This window comes from Anthonomus grandis, chromosome 19, assembly GCF_022605725.1.
Source record: "Anthonomus grandis grandis chromosome 19, icAntGran1.3, whole genome shotgun sequence".
In the NCBI taxonomy this organism is placed as follows: domain Eukaryota; kingdom Metazoa; phylum Arthropoda; class Insecta; order Coleoptera; family Curculionidae; genus Anthonomus; species Anthonomus grandis.
The window spans coordinates 11878089-11897543 of NC_065564.1; the positions used below are offsets into that span (position 1 = coordinate 11878089).

Sequence of the window (19455 nt, forward strand, 5' to 3'; positions counted from 1 at the left end):
AATACTTTTTTCTCTAAGTTAAAGAGGAAAGCCAATCTTTATAAAAAATAACATTTGATTTTCTGTGTCCCACTTAGCAATGGCAACACTAAGTATACAAAAGTGAGCACAAAAAAACGATGGCGCGCAAAAGAGAAATTCTATCAGAAATATTTATATCAACGATCCCATCCTCAAACTTCCTCAAAATCGGTATCATATAATACCTACCTATTTAAAAAGAAAAGCGTAACTTATATTTTTTGTCAACCTAATGATCTAAATTTGACGATTTGCTTTACAATTTTAGGTTACAATTTATCTTTCTAATTTTTGAGTTTGTATACTTTAAAGTTGGTCAAGATTAGAAGATTCAGTATAATAAAATAAAATAATATATTTTTCGCCTTCACTCAAAAAGTTTACTTTATTGACTTTTACAGATGAGGCAGTAAAATTATGAAGTTTACTACACGAGCTTTAGCGAAAGCAGTAATTTTAAAACGCCTATTTTACTCTAATAAATAACTATTATTATTTGTTATGGTACTATTTTTTAAGTTTTATCTCAAAGTAATTATTGTTTTGGAATTTTACTATTTAAACCGGTATTATATATTCTTATTCTTTAAATTTAATTTTCAGTATTCAAAAATTAATTTTGTACATCACCTCATAGTTTTACCACCTTACACATTTTTCATTTACCTAAAAGTCAGAAAATTATAGTTTTTGGTTAACTGTAATTTTCATTACCGAATAGTTCCCAATTAAAACTTGAGATAGATATAGATTGTAGGTGATGTTCATTTCACAGGTATTCAGCTGTAACTTTGCGTAAAAATACACGTATTTATATCTGGCTGTTCTAGGATCCACAGTTAAAGACCTATGAAACGAACTTTAGGTACAAGGTGTTCCATTTAAGAGGAAAAACGGCATATTTTTTACTTTTTTCCGTATATTTACAAAATTGAAGATAGCCAATCGACGTATTTTAACTCGGAAAATTTGAAAATCGTAATAAGAAAACAATGTCGTCAGTCTTTTTTGTTTTTTATGGAATTGTTTTCTTATTACGATTTTCAAATTCTCTGAGTTAAAATACGTCGATTGGTTATCATCAATTTTTTTAAATATACCGGGAAAGTCAAAAAATATGCCGTTTTTCCTCTTAAATGGAACACCCTGTACTTACTTACTAAGGCACTGTTAAGGTTGAGTATGTTTATAGAACTCTAGGACTTATTGTTTTGCTCAGCCGAGTCGCAGCCGCCAAATTAAATTTTGCAACACAGCCAAGCGATCGGCCAGATTTCAATGCGTAATTTTACCGATGGATCCTCGCTCGAAAAACGGGGATCCTTTTAGGTGGTCAAAAAATTTACACAGGATGGATTTTCTATAGTTTACTATTATTTTCTTTGGTCCAAGTCATGGGTTTCAGCCAAACTGGCTGCGGTGCACATAGAAAAATCCCAATGGATTTTTTCACATTTTGTTGTGTAAAAAAAATGTTTAATTTTAATACACAATTGTTAGATAATATTTCACAGTCCTGTATAAAAATTCTCAGGCATTTTGTATATGTTTTAATGTATATAATTCATACAATTATTGCATATTAAATTAATACACCATAAGTGGATATTAATTATTAAGAAAATGTGTATAAATATTCCACATTTTGTTTTTTTAAATCCAATGCAGTTTGGTAAAAAATCTAATAACCAAGTATATTTTTACTACAATTTTTAATTAATTTTTTATTCTGGCTTGTGTTGATTTTATTTACAATTGTGTAGAATAAAAAAGATTCTTGCTAATAGCCCTTCACAATTATTGAATTTTAAAACATGTATTGTGTAGTTATAATACACAATTGTGTATAAAGGAGGACGCGCCCGACGCGACGCCCTTGCCTTTGCCGCATTCAATATTAAACAGTTGTAAAGGTATGCATCAAAATTTGCAGTGGATTTAAAGTTGTTAATTGAAAATGATTTAATAGCCCAATCAGCATAAGTTATAATTTTATTTATTTAAATAATATCGTGAGAATAACACGCGTAAGGAAAAAGGAAACGTAACTTTTTTAATTAAAAAAGTTACGTTTAAAAAGTTACGTAAAATCTTTAAGATAATTTTGATTTGGCAGCATTGCTATAATTCCCAGTGCCACAGGTGTTCAACTGTTCATTCTTCAGTCCTTCAATCAACCGGCCGGCATGGCATTAATTTGTTTTAAGGTTTTTTCGTTTCGTTAAGTGTTAAAATTGCATAAGAAAAAAATGGATATATTCGTTGAAGATAAACTTAAGGAGTGGGGTTTATTGGACCAACTCCAGGAGCAGTTTTTAGGTAGGTAATTAGGTAAGCACCATATTTTTTTTGCATTTACTTACTGTATACTTTGGAATTTACTGGATATTTTGATGTTTAGCCAGGTAGCTGGTACCCATTTAGTTTTTCAGTGATAACTGATAACTTTACTTATAGAATAGATAAGTACCTGCTATGTACCTGTAGTTATGTACCTGTAAATAAAACCCTTAGCTTAAAACTATATGTTGTTAATATGTAGGGATGTACCTGCATAAGAATTTTCGTTAAGTTCCTAATTACGTGCCTATTAGGCATTTCTATTTTCTTTTAAGTTTTTTCGTTTTGTTGTGTCATTTATTTTTATTAAGTGATTTTGAAACAAATTGATGAAGGACGATTTAAAATGAAATAACAATCATTTTGATTTCCATGGGATATGAAAATCCGGTATATGTAAACATGCCAAAACCTTAGTTATTGTAAACGAACCACCCTATAGTCAACACATTTTTAAATTCTACATAAAATGTTAAACATGTTCATGTATCATAATGTCATACTTGTTAACTATTTTTTTAATATAAGGTGTTGAAAATGGCACTTTTTATGACTTTAAAAGGGATCTAAAGATAATTCTGTAATCGATTTAATTCTGTTATGAAGAAAAAACAGATTTCAATTTTCCATTTCGTATTTTTAATTTAAACTTTTTGAATGATTTCTAAGGTTTTTTCTATTTTTAACAGAATTAACTCTAAAGCCTCCTTAAGTTATGAAAAGTGCAATTTTCAACATCATGTGTTAAAAAAAGTTGATAGCAGTGAATGATTGTTATTTTGTTAACAATTACCCGCCTGATATACTGTAGATGTTAAGTAACTACATACATATATATGTACAGGGTCATTTTTTATATTTGCGAGCCCATATACAGAGGTTAATATTACTGATAGAGACAAACTTTTTATACAAAAGTTGCATACTTTTTTCCGCATTATCTTTTAGAGTTGTAAAAAAAAACATAAGCGCATAGCAAAGTTGATAAAACAATAGCAAGTTGATTTTTTTAAATGAAACACTACATATTTTCTGCCAAATCGAAAGACCTTTTTTCCCTGATTTTAATTTTTGTTTTTTTTTTACAAATCTAAAAGATATTACGGAAAAAAGTATGCAACTTTTGTATAAAAAGTTTTTCTTTATGACTTACATTACCCCTCTTTATGGGCACACAAATATAAAAAATTACCCTGTACATAAATGTATGTGTTTATTAGCCTTTAGGTTAAAATCCTGTTTTTACAACTAAGAATTTCCATTTTAAGTTCCTATTTGCGTTCCTAATGTGTATTTGTAATACTACTACTAAAGTTTTTTTGTTTTGTTGTGCAGGTTATGTGTACTTTTTTAAAAGGTATTTAAATAAAAAAATTTTTTTTAAAACAATTTAATTTTTTTACCCTACCTATACAACTAAAATTTTTATAAAACATAAATGTTAGAGTGCTTGAAAAAAAGTCATAATTTGCTTAAAATGAAATAAGTAAATTAAGTAACACGATGGGAAAAAGTGGGGCCTAACGTTTGATAAAAAGAAAATAAGTCAAATTAGGAAAATTCATATTCAATCTGTATTTTTCTAATATGCCTACATTTCTTACCAAACGTTGGGCCTCACTTATTTCCCATTTTTTACAAGACTTATTTTATTTTAATCAAATTATGACCTATCCTGTTTTTCCCAGGCGCCCTAGAATTTATTATTCCACAGATTTATGACGAAATTCTCTAAAATGTATTTTAAATTTTTAAACAATTTGTTTATTTTTTTTATACAAATATATTGATTATTTTAAAATTTTTATGAATATAAATACAAAAAATTGTAATAAAAAACTCCAGTTCTTATGTTAATTTGATATACAAACCTAAAATAAGTAACCTACACTATATTTAAATTTATAAAACAATATATAGTATTATTATACACAATTTGTAATAAAATTTTATAGTTGAAATGAAAGAAAATAAAATATATTGTAAAAACAACCTACACTAACGTGTGTATTTAAAATGCACAAATTGTGTTTTTTTCCTGTATATACCATGTTAAAAAAAACACTAAGAGTTTGCTTATTTACTGAACAATTATATTAAATAAATATAAAATATTGTCGAATTTAAGTACACAAATAGTGTACTATATATACAATAAAATAAATCAAATTGATACACAATTTGTTGATTATAGAACCACAGTTGTTTAAACACAATAGCATAGAGAAATTCTTCACAAATTGATTCTGTACCATTTCCAGAATCAAATTGTATGTAAAATCTATACAATTGTTGAATTTTTATTCACCTATTTTTAAGAGTGTGACTGGCGAATTGCTAGCACCATTCGAGTCCTGGGTTCCAGCTAGACTCGAAGGGGTGGTTAAAGGAGGGTCGCTATCAAGTGTATCAGCTAACAAGTCTTCAGACATGAGATATGCCGGCTTAAGTAGCTCAACCGAGACGCTTTTCGTTTTCCCGTTGATATCGATATCAAACACCCTATCGGACGGTCTTTTAACAACCTTGTAAGGTCCGGAATAAGTTCGTTCGAGTGCCTTCGCAACAACATTGCGTAAGAAAATATGGGAGCATTCATATACATTTTTAAAAGCAAACGCGCGCCTTTTGTGGTTATATGTGACTGGGACAGGCCTGACAAGTCGCATAAACTCACGAAACTCCTCAATGAATGTGCGAGCATCAGGGGTAAAATCCCCTTCAAGAAAGAATTCGCCAGGCATGCGAAGTGCCGTGCCAAACAAGAATTCGGCAGGCGATGCCTCGGTGTCAGCACGAACATGAGAGCGCAACCCTAAAAGAACCGTGGATAAGGTCCGCGTCCAATTCTTGTCATTGTGACACTTCAAAGCGGCTTTAAGGCAACAATGTGCCGTGCTCCCAGTGGAGAGTGTGGGAGCGCAAGGAGGAAGAGGCTAAGAACCTCAGGCTGGTGGTGAGGGTGGATGAGGGATCGGCCAAAATGATAAGGGAGAGACAGGGCTCGCTATTTTATAGCATCACCAGGGCCTCTATCTCCCTTATCGAAAGCAGGAAAGCGGCTGATGACACCAGGGTGGCTACTTCCACAGTTGCCCCTGGGCCCTTGGCCGCCAACTTAGAAAAGGCCACTACTGCTGACACCGCAGCTTCCGAGGGGCCAGGGCTATCCGTAGACGATGGCCCTTCCAGCTCCAAGGACTAGGCGTACTGGCAGTCACCTATCCCCACACCATACAGCATGCCTTTAACATTTCTGCAGGCGAATCTACAGCATGGAAGAGCGTCCACCGCTGCTCTGTGCAAAAGGCTCACTGAGCTCCAAATCGACGTCGCCTTATTACAGGAGCCCTGGACTTACCAAGACTCTGTTAAAGGTCTGGGTTTAACTGGCGGCACAATACATAAACATGTACCTTGTGAGAATCCCCGCGCAATCATCCTTACTAGGAATGTGCGGTGCTTTCTCCTCTCAGGTCTCTGTACAAGGGACCTAGTAGCCGTCAAACTGTCAATGGGCACGGGAAAGGATCTGGTAGTCTGCTCTGCCTACTTTCCCATCGAAATTGAATCACCCCCCCCCCCCCCCGGCCGTCACTGCGGTGGTCAAATACTGTGAAGACTTGAGTCTCCCGCTTCTCATGGGCTGCGATTCGAATTCACATCACGGCCTTTGGGGATGCGGAGATGAGAACCCAAGGGGCCGCTCCCTGGTTGACTTCCTGTGCTCAAACGGCCTAGAACTACTCAACCGAGGCAGTGTCCCAACTTTCTACTGCAATAGGGGTCAATCAATTATTGACCTTACTATCTGTTCACCTAGTACTGTGAACCTTTTCAGCTCATAGAGAGTGTCCCTTGAGGTCACAATGTCGGACCACAGGCACATTCTTTTTGAATTAAAGAAGCAGGCTCGGTGCGATACCCCAGCCTACAGAAACCCAAGGTGCACTGACTGGGACCACTTTCGAGAGGAACTAGTCGGTGGTCTTGCGGACATGCCGGCAAGGTACACACTTCCGGCCGACACAGAGATCGGGACTGTCAACCTGATTCGTGCGATAGTCGCGGCATTCGAAGGCAGCTCTCCCCTCAGACGGAGACCCGCCAATGCCAAGAATGCCTGGTGGAACAGGAACACGGAAAGGCACCGTGACAATACGCGTCGGCTCCTTCGCAGGGCTGAGCGCACTAAGCTTGCCAGTGACTGGGATGCGTTCCACGCAGCTCAAAGGCAATACAAAAAGACACTCAGGGACTCCAAAAGACAGTGCTGGAGGCGGTTCTGCGATAGTGTTGAAAACACACCATCCGCAACACGACTGTGCAAAGTACTGTCGAAGGAACCTGGAACTAAATTGGGGTCGCTGACATCAGCACCGTTTTGGTTTTAATATGTGCATTGTGATTTTTGGAACAGATTTAACAAGCCTCTTTTTTTACAACAATTTCGTTTTCTAGAGCATTATCACAACTTATTGGAACGCGATTTTGAACAACTATTCTGTCCTTGGACAACTTACCGCGTTCAAAGGTTAGAAACTGTTGATTTCAGCAGAATGGTGCTCCCAATGTCCTAATCGTGCGCGAGTATTTATCGAACACATTTCGAGGTACACATTCAATAGTTCCGTGGACTCCTTTTTCGCCGGACATAATCCTGCTCGATTTTTCTCTTGGAGTATTGCAAAAATTATGTTTAGAACTGTCCTTTTGAATTTAAGGATCAGCTGAAGACAATATTTTTTGAAGAGTTCAAGAGCATTACACCTGATATGTTAAGAAGTATTTTAAATTCGACAGTTAGATTGCGTTATTTGTGTTTGGAGAATAATGGTAATTTGTTTGAACATTATCTATAATCTAAATTAGTTTCTTTGGGTTTCTAGTAGGTAGTTCTTACCTAATTTGTTTAATTAACTAACGTATGACGTATGTACCTACGTATAGGAATAATGTTTTCACCGCTTACTACACCAAATAATTAGGAATTTAAAGCTAGATAATTAGGAAATAAAAACCCAACTTTTTCCAATTTAAATATTGCAGAATCTTCAGAATATTGTGTCATACATCGTTGTATTCGTAATAAAATATGATATTTAATACAGGGTATACTTTTTCTACGGGCCATAAAAAAGATAAAGTTGATGATGGTTTCTCCGAACGAAAACGTCGTACGGAAAATCTCTCAACGCTGTTTAGTAAAGCCTAAAAAGTGCCCATGAGAAAGTGTATTTTGTTTTTCCATATCTTTTTAAATAACGTCAGAAAAAAATAAAAACGAAATCTGCAAATTTCGGTTTTTTAGGCATATCTCCAGCAATACTCGGAATTTTAAAACTTTCAAAACGGCATATTTTTAGGCTTGAAAATGCGCAACTTTTCTCCAATTTAACCATTTTCGTATCTTTTTTATTTTTCAAGATCCCCATGATAGACATCCTTATCTTGGATACACTGTATACTAATCGCATCTTTGTCCTGAAGATATGATGAGAGTACAGTCACGAAACCGCTTGTTTAATTTAAATATTAAAGGAATGCTCTGGAGTAATAAAACTCTTTTATTAAGCTCTCCTAGAGCATGGACATCACTTTATGAAATATATAAAAATTCAATTTACCTTCGGGCATCTGTCGATTCGAATTGTGTTACTGCTGCGTAACACTCTTCACCTTTTTCGTTAATATACTTGCTTCTATAGAGGCCTCTCATTTTGTTGTTTATTTCTCCTATAATGAATAAGTTTAAGTTCTTTTTTGTATATTTGTAACCGACTCTAAAACAGTGAATATTACTGGTATCAGAGCCAAGGCTTTACAGAATTTAAAATAATAGAAAAAATTATATATTAAATTACAAAGGAAAATTAAACAGTTTTCTATAAGTCATACAAAATTTAAATGTTTATATTTCATTTTACATTTCTTCGTACTTTAACTTCTAATCCAACGGTCAGTACTGTTGCTTATAAACTGCTCAACAATCGAACTGGATATTTTATAAATTACCGAAATTTGCCTAAAAAAATAAAATTCATCAAGTTGCGTTTTATGCTGTGAGTAAATCCTGTTGATAGCAAATATTTTTTGTCGTTTTTTCCTTTTTTTCATACATTCTTATCGATACGTAGAGACTAAGTCTGCAGCTTACAGGCATGGTGGAGGCCGAGAACGTGCTACAACTCTTGCTCAAGACCGCTATATAACAGTAACCGCAAGAAGAAACCGAACATTTACGGCTTCGAGAATTAACAGCTACTTAAGGCATGCTACTGGGAGGGTAATTTCTAATCAGACTGTCACCAGATGACGGCTTTACTACCAATGACCGGGAGTCACTGGAGGTCATGCTGCGCACTCACTTCCCAGACTCCAACTCAACTCGCGATCCTCCTAGCTGTTCTCGGGCTCCGATTCGCTTAGAGTTCGAGACTGCTAAAAGAATAATTACCTACGAGAGGGTGAAATGGGCAATCAAGACATTCCCCCCCTTCAAATCTCCGGGCATGGATGGATTATATCCATGCCTTTTGCAAAACGGGTTAGAAGTACTAACCCTACACATAGTCAGACTATTCAGGTCGTCCCTTGCTCAGGGCTACGTCCCAAAGTTATGGCGTCAAGTGAAAGTCGTCTTCATTCCGAAACTCGGAAAAAGCGATTTTACAGATCCCAAATAGTACCGACCTATCAGCCTTACCAGCTTTATGCTGAAGGCGATGGAGAGGCTGATTGATCGATACCTTAAGGAAAGCATCCTGGTCAACAAACCACTGCATGTGCACCAATACGCCTATCAGGCGGGCAAATCCACGGACCTGGCCCTACGCCACCTCGTTAGGAAGGTGGAGGGTGCTCTGGGTAGTGGCAAGGCCTGTCTGGGTGCGTTTCTAGACATTGAAGGGGCGTTCGACAACAACCCTTTTGCATTAATCTGCCAAGCACTCGAGAGCCGCGGCTCTGAACCCTGTTTGGTTAGCTGGATAGAGGCCATGCTCTCGAAACGTCATGTATCTGCCCAGCTCAACAACGAGATTGTCGAAACGTTGGCGGCTAGGGGCTGCCCGCAGGGAGGAGTATTGTCCCCTACCTTGTGGTGCCTTGTGGTCGACAGCCTGATAAATCTTTTAAACAATGCTGGCTTATACACACAGGCCTACGCTGATGATCTGGTAATCCTTTGCCCAGGGAAAGACGCGGTCTCAATGCGGGGCCCTATGATGAGAGCCCTGCGTATGGTGGACAGATGGTGCCTCTCGGGAGGTCTCAGGATTAACCCCAAAAAAGCAGAGCTCCTACTATTCACGAGGAGACGTAACTTTGGCACGCCCCCTATTATATCTCTAGGTGGCGTGCAGCTGCATTACTCCAGGACAGTTCGATTTCTGGGAATCAAGTTGGATCCCAAACTCTCCTGGCACGATCATGCAGACACCAGAATAAAGAAGGCCACCTGCGCGCTATGGGCCTGCAGGCGGGCTTTCGGCAATACCTAGGGTCTGTCTCCTAAGATCCTCCACTGGATCTACTCGTGCATTGTGAGACCTCTTCTCATATACGGGGCTATCGTTTGGTGGCCATGTACTGAGAAAGCGAAAATTCATGCACAACTGGACAGAGTCCAACGTCTTGCATGTCTCAGCATAACGGGTTCCATGCGGACGGCGCCAACTAGAGCGCTTGAGACTCTGCTGAGCCTTCCGCCTCTGGACCTCGTTGTGCAATTCGAGGCAATGAGGACTGCGTACAGGCTATACGTCCTCGGAGAACTACGTGCTGGCGAGACCGGTCACGCAAAAATTTGGTCACAGGCCATACAGGAATGTCCTCTCCTTCTAAAGGGCAGTGACTGCATGGCTCCAGTGACTGTGGACTGCGAGGGATTCGTGACGCATATTGCAGGCAGAGAGGAGTGGCAGCATTCCAACAGACCTGCATTGCTAAATAGGGGAACCATCTGGTACACAGATGGCTCCAGAATGAATAACAGAGCTGGATCAGGGCTTTGTGGTGGGATCCCACATACCAGTAGGGCATACTCGCTGGGGGAGCACGCCACTGTCTTCCAGGCATTCGCTGTATTAAAATGCGGACAGAAAAAAGTCCAAGTATTCGCTGTATTAAAATGCGGACAGAAAATCCTAAGCTGCGGACACCGCAATACAGTCGTATCAATATGCTCGGACAGCAGAGCTGCCATTTAGGCTATCACGGCCGCTAAGGTAAGCTCCAAGCTTGTACTAGAGTGCATAAAAGTCCTGAAAAAACTGGTACAGGTTGGATGCAGGGTCCAGCTCGTCTGGATACCTGGCCATGCAGGCCATGCAGGTAATGAACAAGCGGACTCTCTTGCCAGACTGGGATCCGCGAATGTGCCGATGGGGCCGGAACCCATAGTTGGTATCGCCAAATGCGTTGCGGTCGCATCAATGAAGGGTCTGCTGGACAAGTGGACCCACCGAAGATGGAGTGAGTCCCCTGGTATGAGACAGGCCAAAGCGCACATAGGTGGGCCCTCTGCCTGTCTCACCAAGAAGCTACTACGTCTAAAAAGACGCAAAATTCGGCTAGTGACAGGTCTTTTAACCGGTCACTGGCACTTAAGAAGCCATCTCCATACTATCGGTATTGTGGACAACCCGGAATGCCGATGGTGCTGTGAGGAGGATGAAACCGTTGACAATGTAGTCGGGGAGTGCCCAGCACTCACGCGCGCCAGGTTCAAATACTTAAGTAACACTTTCAGTGTACCGAGCGACTTTAAGTCCTTCAGACCAGAGAGCCTTATAGGTTTCTCTAAGGCCGTTGGGCTCTGGTAACCCCCGGTGGGGCATTACGGGTCCATCAGGAGACCTATATGCACAACTGCCTTGGCAGTCCACTGTTTCGTCAATTCAAGGCAACGATGCCAACGCTCGATCATTCCGTTTGCCGCGGGGTGGTAAGCAGTCGTATGGATGTGTTGAGTGCCAATAAGGCTTTAAATAAGGTGGCTTCAAACTCAAGACCCTGGTCAGAGGTAATAACTTTGGGAGACCCATAACGAGAGACCCATGTATCATAAAAGGCCCGCGAAACAGTTTGGGCAGATTTATCCGGGATTGGAATTGCCTCTACTCAACCGATCAATCATTGTCAAAATATAATGGAAGCCGTTGCTTGGAGGCAGGGGGCCCACCAGATCGATATGTACGTGGTCGAAACGACCATCAGGGGTTACAAAATGTTCAGGAATAAATTTGACATGCCTAGAAACCTTGGCATGCTGGCAATCTAAGCAGGTTTTGCACCATAGTGCAACATCATGGTGCAGACCGGGCCGCGTATTCACCGACCATCTAGTGTTAATACCGTAATGAGGATTCATCGACGCTGATTGGTCAAATTTAATTTGAGACGACGTATAAGACGTATGTCGATACTTAAAACTCTTAAACTCGAACTCGTGTTTCGTGTTCGTGGTTCGTCTTTCGTTTTTCGTTTGTTCGGCGTTATAGGGTGTTGTTGTTGTTGTTAAAATCTCAAAATGTATGATTTAACAAATGTAATTACGAAACTAAACGAGACGTTTTGTGTTGTGCTAGAGAAGTCCGAAAAAGAATGTGCTACTTTGCGGACCAACGTTAATTCTGAAGAAGAGGTTAAAGCATTTTTGTCGGTATTTAGCGACATAGCCAAAACAAATTAGATCGTATCATAATGTACCTTCTCCACAAAGGTAGGTGCATTATATTATTTCTTGTCTATGGGTAGGTGCTTGACAGCATACGAATTAATTTGGCTTTTTGTATTTTTTTTATGATTTTTTTTATACGAATTCCTTACCTTACTAATATCCTTTTAGAATGGTGTTTCACAAAGCTTGGTTATGTCATCACAGTTGTAAACATAAGTCCATCCACCAGAAAACAGAGAGAAATACTGGATATAGCGCTGCATTGGATATTAAAATCAAATTAAATACTGTTAATACTCGCCGCAGTGATAAATATTTGGCTAGATCTCCACCACTATGTGCAGTTGTGAGATTAAAAAATAAGCACAACCACAATATTAATACAAGTAATGCTTTAAGTTTACATACTTAGGCTATCAAAAGAGGTATGTGTGGCCGTCAAATAGCTATACCTACTTAGGTTAATTTTATTTGATATTTAATTTTTTAGACCATTTCTATATTTGAAAGTTACTTTGTTAGTGGCCTGTCGGCGTCTGAGGCTATTTCAATGCACAAAAATAAATTGCTTCTAGAAGAAAAAGATTATACAGCATTAGCCGACTCATTTGTTGACCCAACGCATCGACAGGTTCAAACACTTCACGATAATTGGGAAATAACAATTTTGGGTCATATATGGATCCTTTTGAGAAATTAAAAGAAAAATTGCCAGAGTATAACAAAGAAGAAGTTATTGTTTCGTTTAAAGAAGAGCCTCCATGATGTGTTCTCATAGCCACTGGAATTATGCAAAGAGCGCAAATGTTACATACATCTCAAGAAATTATATTTTGTGATTCGTCTGCAAGTTGTGATACAGGGCAATCTACAATAACTATTATGATGGCACCTACCAAAGCAGGAGCAGTAGTACCCATCGCCATCTTGATTCATGAAAGTCAAACGGAAACATCCTACACTAGTGCATTTTCTTTCATGAAATCCACATATCTTACATGCTTCGGAGGCCAAGAAGTAATCTATGTACTACAATAATACTGTAACTTTAACTTAATATTATTTTTTTAGTCACCTATGTTGTTTATGACTGATGATGGAACAGCTGAGAAAATTCACTGAAAACTGTCTGGCCTTCTTCACAACTTATGGTTACATTGATGGTTACATTCAAACACCAAAATACCAAAGGATAAAAAGCAAGAGTTAATGCTAATGTTCAAGAAGGTAAATATTATTTAAAAGTTCATTACTTGATTCACTACATTTTTACCAATACCTCTTCGAATACCCCTAAAAAATACAAACCTACATACCTTTCATAACAGTAGCATAAAACTTATGTAGGTACCTATGCAAAACTTAGCCAATTTATGTTTAGTATTTATAAAAGTGAGGTAGATAAAAATCTAAAGCGACAAACAAAAAAGTCGTAAGACTTTTTGGGATTTTTTATTTGACACTTTAAATAATTAAGGTCAAAAGTCAAATAAGAAAACCCTAAGATTTCTCAGGATTTTGTTTGTTTGATGCTTTAGCTTTTTAAAAAAGTGAAGACTTTTATAAAAATTAAACATTTAAATTGGCTGAAGTTTTGCGTAAGCTGGTTGTAAAACGTGTTAATTTAAATAAGAGTTGAAAACTCTAGATATGCAAACGTTTTTTTATTATTGCTAAAAAGGTAGCTTAAGTTTGTACTTCTTTGGAATATCGGTAAAAGTGCTAAAAATAATTATTACTTGGTGTAGGTCATGTACACAACTGAACACGAAGAGTTAACTGAAGCTGTCAACAACATTTAATCATTGCATGGAAACTACCCTGAATATGTCAGTCGTTTTGACAAATTTTACGTTCGATGTGAAGGATGGACACTGTTTGCAAGAAAAGGAAAATTGACTCAAAATAATAATACAAATCACTTTTCCGAGGCAACAGTACGAATAATCAAAGATGTGGTTTTGGGACGCACAAAAGCTTTTAATGTAGTTGCACTTGTAGATTTTCTGGTGATAGTATTTGCAGAATACTTACACAAAAGAATATTAAGCCATGCTTATAATCGAAAAAACAAATCTGTTGTAAATTTTCATAATCTTTTAAAAAAAATGGAAGGTGTTGGTGCTGAATGCGTAGAAAAAATTGATAATTATTTGTACAAAGTGCCAAGTGCGAAAGATTTAAATTGTAGTTATATAGTAGATCCTAAATTAGGTATTTGTGAATGTTATTTTAGTGCACAAGGTCGTTTTTGTAAACATCAGGCTTTTGTGTATAATTGTTTTCAATGTAGTTTGCCGAATTTGCTTTTAGTGTTTGCTAGTGAAAGATATAATTTAGGACAATTAGCATTGGGAGAAAAATGTCCAGAACTTTCATTCTTTCTAGGTTTAAGCGAGGACATCCCTAATAACAGCGACGGCTCTTCCATCTCATCCAGTAACCGCAATCGAATAAATATAAACCAAAGTCAAATTTTGGAGTGTGGAGAAAAAATGGCAAAACCGAGTGAAGTTTCATCTGAATATTATGAACAAATTTGTAGTGAGGCTGTAAAATTCATACCATTTCTACAGAACTTGCCATTGAATTTGAAAAAGAAGTTAAACCTTTGTATAGCAAAAATACACCCCCAAGAACAGTTTAACAGTTTTGTTGCTACTGCGGTAGCTCAGGTGTCTCAAAATTTCAAAGGTGGTGCAGCTATTCGCGTTCAACCAACTTCTATTGCACGAAGAAGAAATGGAGTCACCAAGGGCTCAAAAAGAATAGCTGCTGGACGCCCTCCAACAAAATTTAAGTCTAACAGAGTTAAAAAAAGGCCAAGAAATTTACATAAAAATATTATGGCAAATTTACCCAGTGCCAAATCTCATGGTAGATAACTAATCAATAAATTGGTAGATGCTAACCTTTTTATGTATTGATAATATCTATTTTTTCTAATGTGAAAATAAGATTGTTAACCAAACCCAATGTTACGTTCTGTGTTGTTATGTATCTTTGGAATGTGCCAGAGTTATCCACTTTATTTTCAATGCATGAAATAAAGAAGTTCGATAATATAACAACTTTATTTTATTTATTCTTTTTATACAGTTTCTTACAAGTTTAACAAAATAAATTATTTATTTGCTGACAGAAGGATCTTTCACTCGCTTTACAACGTAATATTCTTGATCATTGTCAAACTCAAAATTTCATTCGTCATAATAAGTTGTTAAAAAACCATAATCAATCAAACATTATATTTTTTTTTAAAATTCACAATATCTACATCTTATCATCAGAAACACGGATCACGAGCAGAAAAAAGTAGTACCTAGTGTTACAGTTTTTTTTTTATAAATGATTAAATTTATCTAGTTATAGCTCAAATTAAATTGAGTAATGCAATCTTATGCCCACAAAATCATAAAGATTAAGAGAAATAATTATTTAAATGTACAACCCTTAAAATAAAACTCAGACTATTCAATTTGTAAATGTTTATTGATTATAATAAGGAAAAAATAAAAGAAACAAAATGTGATTCCCATAAAACCCAATAAGACAGAACACTTCTCGTCACATTAACACAGGTACACATACAAATAGTTAATCATGTAATGGGCACAAATACTTTATACGGCACTAAATTGTTTTATTTATAGTTTTTTTAATTGAAATTTTTCACAAAAATAAGTCCAAAATACTTGAAAATTCAACTATAAAAAACTTAAATTAGATGTTCACTCCAAAATTCATTTGAATGAAAACAGCAAACAAAAAAAAGCTGTTATACCTACCTAATCGATACTCAAATCTTGACCAATCAGCGTCGATGAATCCTTATTACGGTCTTAACACTAGATGGTCGGTGAATACGCGACCGGGCCAAATGTACTTCATGCGAAGTTGCCTGTCAGTTGATTTGGTTCCACAATGGGCAGCGTTATGTATACGATCAAAGATCACGCGCCGTAATGGCAAAGGGATAAAGGGGCAAATGGAATCGCCAGAGACATCACAATATAAAGATGTCTTGTCAGGACCAAAGACGAAGGTTTTAAAACAGAAGTCTTAATGGGGGGTCTTAATAAGCTCTGCCAGTTCTTCATCTTTGCTCTGCAAATCAGAAATTTGTTTTAGAGAGATGTCTATGGGTAGAGAAAGAGACTCAATACGTGACAAACAGTCAGCCACCACATTATCTGAACCTTTAATGTATTCAATACACGTAGTAAATTAGGAAATGTATGAAAGTTGGCGAGATTGCCGGGGAGAAGCTTTGTCTGGACGCTGAAGAAAAGCGTAGATCAAGGGCTTATGGTCGGTCACAACCTTGAACTCCTGACCTTCAAGATAATGTTCAAAGTATTTAATTGCCTCGGAAATGGCTAGCAATTCCCTATCGTAAGTAGAGAAAAAAAATGAAAACTCCAAGTCTCAGTCTCAAAATGTCTTTTTTATTATTCAGGTGACATGTTTCGCTAATGAAGCATCATCAGACCTATAATAAACAGAAAAACACACGTAACTACAATAAAACCTTACACTAAAACAAAATCAAATATTAAAAATTAGATAAAATTACCTTATAGCTAGGTGACCTGCTAAGTACTGACAAATATAATTTAAATATGAGAATACCCACATATTTTGTAATAAAAAACAATAACACGGCACAAAAATTCAACAAAACATATAAAAAAGGGAAAAACGTGACAGGTGTAGGATTTGAACCCACGCTTTAAAGTCGATCTTAGTGAAACATCAGACCGTTAACCAATCGGCCAGCCCTGCCTACAAATATTGGAGTCAAAGGTATATATGCGTATCGTGAGCAGAAACAAGAAGTTAGATAAGATTATTAAAGATAAGTCCTGGCTCAAAGGTGAAAACATCATTAACGCATGTCAAATTTGGCCTCTTTTTGGCTTTGGTGATTTCCATTTTCTCCAAGAGATCCAACTTTCTACTCTTAGGGCACTCGTGAACAATGGAAACATTTTCAGGGACGGAAAAACTATGACCCGTTGATAATAAATGGTTAGCAAATGCTGACTTAGTTTCTGTGGTGTTGGTGTCCCTGAACTTATTAACGAGGCTTAGGTGTTCCTGTACCCTTGTGGATACTCTCCTTCCTGATTGTCCTACATAAACGGCAGGGCAATCCCTACAATTAAGACAATATACACCCGATTTAGATAGAGGATCACTTTTATCCAACGTCTTTACTAGGTTCCTTCTTAGCGAGTTAGTCGTTTTGAAAGCTATGGAAAGGCTGAAAGGCTTAAAAAACTTGGAATATAAGAATATAAGAATATAAGAATACGAAACTTGGAACAAAATTTCTTCAAATTTAATGATCAATTCTTTAGACAAAAAACTGGTCTCGCCATGGGTTCTTGTCTTTCACCATTTTTGAGCGAGGTCTTCATGAGTCACTTGGAGGAGAAAATCATGAAAAGTCGCTTTGCGGGCTTTTTGAGAGCTTATAAGAGGTACGTGGATGATGTGTGCGTGTTGTGGGTTGGTGACGAGAATGATTTATTAGATTTCTTGTCATTCATTAACTCCCTTCATAATCAAATCTCTTTTACGCTGGAAAGAGAGACAAATAGAAAATTACCCTTTTTAGATCTTCTTTTATACCGAAATAATAACAGTATTTCTTTTGAAGTATATCGCAAACCTTCTGCAACAGATAATATAATCCAATTTAATTCCAATTCCCCTTATCAACACAAATATGCAGCCTTTAATTCAATGTTCTACCATTTATTTAAATTACCTCTGTCCAAAGACACTTTTCAAAAAGAACATAATATTATAAAAATAATTGCTGTAAACAATAATTTCTCACTTCACAGCTTGAACAAATTATATTACAAATTTTATAATAAATATAAACTGTCCTATCACATCGTCCACCCACCGAACAACATCACCAACAATAATAATTTTAGATGCCTTAGTTATTTCGGCGGCATTTCTCAACAACTTGCAAAATTTTTTAAGCCTTTCAGCCTTTCCATAGCTTTCAAAACGACTAACTCGCTAAGAAGGAACCTAGTAAAGACGTTGGATAAAAGTGATCCTCTATCTAAATCGGGTGTATATTGTCTTAATTGTAGGGATTGCCCTGCCGTTTATGTAGGACAATCAGGAAGGAGAGTATCCACAAGGGTACAGGAACACCTAAGCCTCGTTAATAAGTTCAGGGACACCAACACCACAGAAACTAAGTCAGCATTTGCTAACCATCTATTATCAACGGGTCATAGTTTTTCCGTCCCTGAAAATGTTTCCATTGTTCACGAGTGCCCTAAGAGTAGAAAGTTGGATCTCTTGGAGAAAATGGAAATCACCAAAGCCAAAAAGAGTCCAAATTTGACATGCGTTAATGATGTTTTCACCTTTGAGCCAGGACTTATCTTTAATAATCTTATCTAACTTCTTGTTTCTGCTCACGATACGCATATATACCTTTGACTCCAATATTTGTAGGCAGGGCTGGCCGATTGGTTAACGGTCTGATGTTTCACTAAGATCGACTTTAGAGCGTGGGTTCAAATCCTACACCTGTCACGTTTTTCCCTTTTTTATATGTTTTGTTGAATTTTTGTGCCGTGTTATTGTTTTTTATTACAAAATATGTGGGTATTCTCATATTTAAATTATATTTGTCAGTACTTAGCAGGTCACCTAGCTGTAAGGTAATTTTATCTAATTTTTAATATTTGATTTTGTTTTAGTGTAAGGTTTTATTGTAGTTACGTGTGTTTTTCTGTTTATTATAGGTCTGATGATGCTTCATTAGCGAAACATGTCACCTGAATAATAAAAAAGACATTTTGAGACTGAGACTTGGAGTTTTCATTTTTTTCTCTAGTTACGTAAGTCTCTTTGAGATAATGGACGAGTTCTTTCAACCCTATCGTAAGGACTGTATCGAGTCTGCCGAGGGGACAATTTCTGAGAATAGAATGCCAAAGGCTCCCAGGACTGCTTCGTTCCATCAATCGGTTCAGACAGTTGTTCGAGGGAAGCACCAATCGCAATGTCAGAGGCGTCGGATACCACACGGAGTTCCGCACCAGCGCGGGGATGGACTAGTAAGACTGCACTAGCCAGCTCCTGTTTAACTTTTTCAAAAGCTCGTTCAGACTGATCCGTCCAGATGATCGTATATCATGGAAAAGAGTACTAACTGGAGATGTTTTTAAAACTACCTGAACATCTTGATAGATTTTAGTTTTTTAGCGTCAAGTTAAAGTTACTTTTCATAACTTTTTTTGCTGCTTGTATTAACTCTTTGAGCTCAAAACGAATTATTTCGGTATTATTTGTAGATTCAGGATACATTACAGACTAAATACAAATGTAAAAAAAAACGTGAAAAATATACTGAAAAAATTTAAAGATGT

The 19455-nt window shown here is 36.9% G+C and overlaps 1 protein-coding gene across 2 annotated transcripts in view; it reads left to right on the plus strand.

Annotated features, from left to right (window-relative positions):
- LOC126747382 (transient receptor potential cation channel subfamily A member 1) overlaps nucleotides 1-19455 on the plus strand; it is a 592560-nt gene that overhangs the window by 249413 nt on the left and 323692 nt on the right. The window lies entirely within an intron of this gene.